Here is a 5,915-nt window from a genome sequence, read left to right as displayed (position 1 = left end):
TGAGATTAACAAAATACATCTTTGTGTAATCGAGGCATGAAAATAGATGCTACATAAAATCTGGGACTGGGCGCGGTGGCTCACGCCTGTAATCCCAGCACTTTGGGAGGCCGAGGCGGGTGAGTTCAGGATTTCGAGACCAGTCTGGGCAACATAGTGAAACCCGTCTCTACTAAAAATACAAAAAATTAGCCAGGTGTAGTGATGTGCACCTGCAATCCCAACTACTTGGGAGGCTGAGGCAGGAGAATCATGTGAACCCGGGAGGCGGAGGTTGCAGTGAGCCGAGATTGTGCCATTGCACTCCAGCCAAGGTGACAATGCAAGGCTCTGTCTCAAAAAAAAAAAAAAAAAAAAAAAAAAAAACTGGATAACACACAAAGGTAATTAATAAAAATAGTCCAGGCACAGAGGCTCACGCCTGTAATACCAACACTTTGGGAGACCAAGGTGGGCGGATCGCTTGAACTCAGGAGTTTGAGAACAGCCTGGGCAATAGGGGGAAGCTCCGTCTCTATTTAAAAAAAAAAAAAAAAAAAAAGGCCGGGCGCGGTGGCTCAAGCCTATAATCCCAGCACTTTGGGAGGCCAAGGCGGGTGGATCACGAGGTCAAGAGATCGAGACCATCCTGGTCAACACAGTGAAACCCCGTCTCTACTAAAAATACAAAAACATTAGCTGGGCATGGTGGCGCCTGCCTGTAATCCCAGCTACGGGCAGGAAGCTGAGGCAGGAGAATTGCCTGAACCCAGGAGGCGGAGGTTGCGGTGAGCCGAGATCGCGCCATTGCACTCCAGCCTGGGTAACGAGAGCGAAACTCCGTCCCAAAAAAAAAAAAAAAAAAATTAACCAGGCATGGTTGCGTGCACCTGGAGTCCCAGCTACTCAGGAGGCTGAGGTGGGAGGATGGCTTGAGCCCAGGAGGAGGAGATTGCAGTGAGCCCTGATCAAGCGGCAGCACTCCAGCCTGGGTGACAGAGCCAGACCCTGTCTCAAACAAACAAATAAATAAATAATAATGAGCTTGTGATGGATGTCTTGATGTCCACATTACCATGTTTTTAGAAATGGGCTAAACCATTCAATCTCCTGGTGGGGGGTAGTCATCCTCAAGCGTGGCTGCACAATAGGACTGCTGGCAAGTCCAGCTGCTACTGATGCCCAGGCTCCCCTGCAGAGATACTGATTTATTTGGCTGGGGATGTAGCCCTGAGGGTGCAGGGTTGTTTGAAGCTCTCCAAGACTTTGCAACAGCAGCCAAGATCTAGAACCGCGGGGCCCAGGGAAAGAGACTCAAGTGGAAAGTCAGGAGACTTACTTGGTGAAAATACTCAGCCTGACACACTCAGCTGCAATGGCGCGATCTCGGCTCACCAAAACCTCCGCCTCCCGGGTTCAAGCAGTTCTCCTGCCTCAGCCTCTGAGTAGCTGGGATTACAGGCATAAACCACCGCACCCAACCCACACTCAGCTTCTTTATTAGTACAATGAAAGGGTTGGATTGCACGTTTTTTAACATCCTGTGTTTAAAATGTCATCCTATTTTTAAAGAGGCCTTTGTCAAATACTGTTTTAGTTCTGTTTTCAAAGTGGGGTTTTATTTTGTTTTTTAGTTTTCTGAAATGTACAATATCTCAGGTTTTCACATTGAGTACAACAGATTAAATATATGCATTTATCGCCACTCCATCCACAAACCGCACTGAGTGACAGTAAAGGAATAAAAAGAAAAGGTATAAATTCATAGTGACAAAAACAGAAGGGCCAGCAACAGCCAAGTGATAACAAGAACACTTTCGTGCTTCAGAAGCCTAGAAAGGCTCAGAAATTCTGGAGGCACAATAACTCTGAAGGCTGAGGAAAAGCTGGTATCAGAGTGGACAATTTACAGTCTCTGCCACAATCTACAACTGACAATCAAGGCCAAGTGGTATAAGCATATTATTATGAGATATAGAAGTAAACAGACAAAACTGCTAGGAGTTTTAAATGACTCCTGGGAAGTGGGAATTGGGGATGTGAAATGGCCTTTGCAAAAATTATAACAGTAAGAAAGTTTTTTTTCAATTTATTTATTGTTTTTTTTTTTGAGTCGGAGTCTTGCGCTGTTGCCCAGGCTGGAGTGCAGTGGTGAGATCTTGGCTCTTTGCAACCTCTGCCTCCCAGGTTCAAGTGATTCTCCTGCCTCAGCCTCCTGAGTAGCTGGAATTACCAGTGCGTGCCACCACGCCTAGCTAATTTTTGCATTTTTAGTAGAGACGGGGTGTCACCATGCTGGTCAGGCTGGTCTCAAACTCATGACCTCATGATCGGCCCACCTCAGCCTCCCAAAGTATTGGGATTACAGGTATGAGCCACCGTGCCCGGCCTAACAGTGAGAAAGTTATCACAGTGCATAGATCTGACCTAACTGACTCCATCTTGCTTCCATGTTCCTTCCCGGGCATAGGCCAAACTAACTTTGGAAAGAACTTAGTTTATAGTTTAACTTTGACACAAAGATTATAACAGCCCTTTCCTGAAACAAACCTCATTCTTGCCTGGGAATCAGACTGCCTTTGTAGGACTAACAAATTAGCCACAATATTATGGTTTACTGTTACAGCGCCTTTAGAATTTGTCTAGCAGGTTTTCTGGTCTTTACTGGAAAGCCCAAGAAAGTAATAAAAATAATAATAATTTTTTTAAATGGCGGGGCACGGTGGCTCACGCATGTAATCCCAGCATTTTGGGAGGCTGAGGTGGGTGGATCACTTGAGGCGGGGAATTCAAGAACAGCCTGGCCAACATGGTGAAACCTCATCTCTACTAAAAAATACAAAACTTAGCTGGACGTGGTGGTGCATGCCTGTAATCCCAGCTACTTGGGAGGCCAAGGCAGAGGTTGAGGTGAGCTGAGATCTGTTTTTTTTTTTTTTTTTTTTTTTGAGACGGAGTTTCACTCTTGTTACCCAGGCTGGAGTGCAATGGCGCGATCTCGGCTCACCGCAACCTCCGCCTCCTGGGTTCAGGCAATTCTCCTGCCTCAACCTCCTCAGTAGCTGGGATTACAGGCACGCGCCACCATGCCCAGCTAATGTTTTGTATTTTTAGTAGAGACGGGGTTTCACCATGTTGACCAGGATGGTCTCGATCTCTTGACCTCGTGATCCACCCGCCTCGGCCTCCCAAAGTGCTGGGATTACAGGCTTGAGCCACCGCGCCCGGCCGAGGTGAGCTGAGATCTTGCCACTGCACTCCAGCCTGGGTAACAAGAGTGAGACCCTATCCTGTCTCATTAAAAAAACGTAGAAGTCTGAAAATAGCAAGAGTTAGTAAGCATGTGAAACAAGCTGAGATTGCACCACTGCACTCCAACCTGGGCGACAGAGTGAGACTGCGTCTAAAAAAAAAAAAAAAGTAGAAGTCCAAGCCGGGCGCAGTGGCTCAAGCCTGTAATCCCAGCACTTTGGGAGGCCGAGGCGGGTGGATCACAAGGTCAAGAGATCGAGACCATCCTGGTCAACATGGTGAAACCCCGTCTCTACTAAAAATACAAAAAATTAGCTGGGCATGGTGGCGCGTGCCTGTAATCCCAGCTACTCAGGAGGCTGAGGCAGGAGAATTGCCTGAACCCAGGAGACGGAGGTTGCGGTGAGCCGAGATCGCGCCATTGCACTCCAGCCTGGGTAACAAGAGCGAAACTCCATCTCAAAAAAAAAAAAAAAAAAAAAGAAGTCTGAAAATATCAAGAGTTAGTAATAGTAAGCATGTGAAACAACAGGAACATCAACATGCTACTGGCGCAACTGTGCACGGCACAATCTCTTTGAAATGAAGGCAAAACTGGCATTACTTCAGTGAAAAGTTGAATATGTGCTTCTCTTTGCTCAAAAAGTAGTTCTTCTCCTAGGGAATACAAAATGGTATTAACCACGTATGAAAATAACTACCACTACTTAATAAAGTGGAAGATAAAAACATCGTATGGCATGTGCTAGTATGTGGCACATGCTAATCTGTCAGTAAGTAATGTTCTAGTGACCTCAGACTGCACCCAACCCAAATGTGCATCAGCAGTAGAATGGAATTATAATGACAATATGATAACCATAATGAAGAGCTAAAAACACGAAAAAATAACAGCTGTGCATAGTGCTGTGAGTGAATCCATGAATCTCATAAATGTAATGTTAAACAGAAAATGCAAGACTGGAGAGGAGAATAACGTACATAAACTCCAAATACAGATATAACTATACTACATATGTAGTAGAACTGAAAGAAACCGTTGGGCGGGGCGTAGTGGCTCATGCCTGTAATCCTAGCACTTTAGGAGGCTGAGGCAGGTGGATCACCTGAGGTCAGGAGTTCAAGGCCAGCCTGACCAACATGGAGAAATGCTGTCTACTAAAAATATTAAAAATTTACTGAGCGTGGTGGTGCATGCCTATAATCCCAGTTACTTGGGAGGCTGAGGTAGGACAATTGCTTGAACCTGGGAGAAGGAGGTTGTGGTGAGCTGGTGAGCCGAGATCAAGCCATTGCACTCCAGTCTGGGCAACAAGAGTGAAACTCTGTCTAAAAAAAAGAAAAGAAAAAGAAACAGTTACCATGATAGTCCCATATCACATAGCATAAGAGAAATCAAGAAAGTACAGCTGCATAATATAAGGAGAAGACAGGTCTCAACATTACACACATCAATAAATCACCCAGTTAGGCCTGGCGCCGTGGCTCATGCCCGTAATCCCAGTGCTTTGGAAGGCCAAGACAGAGAGATCACGAGGTCAGGAGTTCGAGACCAGCCTGGCCAACATAGTGAAACTCTGTCTCTACTAAAAATACAAAAAATTAGCCAGGTGTGATGGCAGGTGCCCATAATCCCAGCTACTCAGGAGGCTGAGGCAGGAGAATTGCTTGAACCCAGGAGGTGGAGGTTGCAGTGAGCCAAGATCACGCCACTGCACTTCCAGCCTGGTGACAGAGCAAGACTCCATTTCAAAAATAAATAAATAAATATGGCCTGGTGCTGTGGCTCACACTTGTAATCCCAGCCCTTTGGTAGGCTGAGGTGGGCAGTTCACAAGGTTCGGAGTTCGAGACCAGCCTGACCAACATGGTGAAACCCTGTCTCTACTAAAAATACAAAAATTAGCTGGGCGTGGTGGCAAGTGCCTGTAATTTCAGCTACTTGGGAGGCTGAGGCAGGAGAATTGCTTGAACCCGGGAAGCAAAGGTTGCAGTGAACTGAGATTGTGCCACTGCATTCCAGTCTCAGCAACAGTGAGACCCTGTCTCAAAAAAAAAATAAAAAATAAATTAATTAATTTAATTAAATTAAAATAAACAAAACACACATTTAAAACCCTACTGACTGGGTCTATTGGCTCATGCCTATTATCACGGCACCTTGGGAGGCCAAGGCTAGCAGATCCCTTGAGCCCAGGAGTTCTATACCAACCTGAGCAACATAGTGAGACCCCATCTGTAATAAAAATACAAAAAATTTGCCAAGCATGGTGACATGCACTTGTAGTCCCAGCTACTTGGGAGGCTGAGGTGGGAGTATCACCTGAGCCTGGGAAGTCAAGGTTGCAGTGAGCCGTGATTGCAACACTGTACTCCAGCCTGGGTGACTGTCTCAAAAAACAAACAAACAAAAAACCCCAACAAACTCTACTTAGTTCTATTTTTGCTTAAATCTTTAATAAAAGGTGAGGCCAGGCTCATGCTTGTAATCCCAACACTTTGGAAGGATCGCTTGAGCCCAGCAGTTCAGCCTGAGCAACAAAGTGAGATGCAGTCTAAAAAAACCAGCTGGAGGCCGGACGCAGTGGCTCAAGCCTGTAGTCCCAGCACTTTGGGAGGCCGAGGCAGGTGGATCACGAGGTCAAGAAATCGAGACCATCCTGGTCAACATGGTGAAACCCCGT

The 5,915-nt window shown here is 46.1% G+C and overlaps 1 non-coding gene across 1 annotated transcript; it reads left to right on the top strand.

Annotated features, from left to right (window-relative positions):
* Positions 1-2,594: 2,594 nt before the first annotated feature.
* LOC116547016 lies at positions 2,595-2,656 on the top strand. Its single transcript, XR_004266910.1, has one exon. It is a non-coding gene; the product is annotated as a U7 small nuclear RNA (small nuclear RNA).
* Positions 2,657-5,915: the final 3,259 nt, after the last annotated feature.

This window comes from Sapajus apella, unplaced genomic scaffold, assembly GCF_009761245.1.
Source record: "Sapajus apella isolate SASKATOON/1434 unplaced genomic scaffold, GSC_monkey_1.0 scaffold1862, whole genome shotgun sequence".
NCBI classification, from domain to species: domain Eukaryota; kingdom Metazoa; phylum Chordata; class Mammalia; order Primates; family Cebidae; genus Sapajus; species Sapajus apella.
The sequence above is the reverse complement of the archived record's forward strand: the minus strand, read 5'-3'. Positions and strand labels throughout refer to the sequence as shown.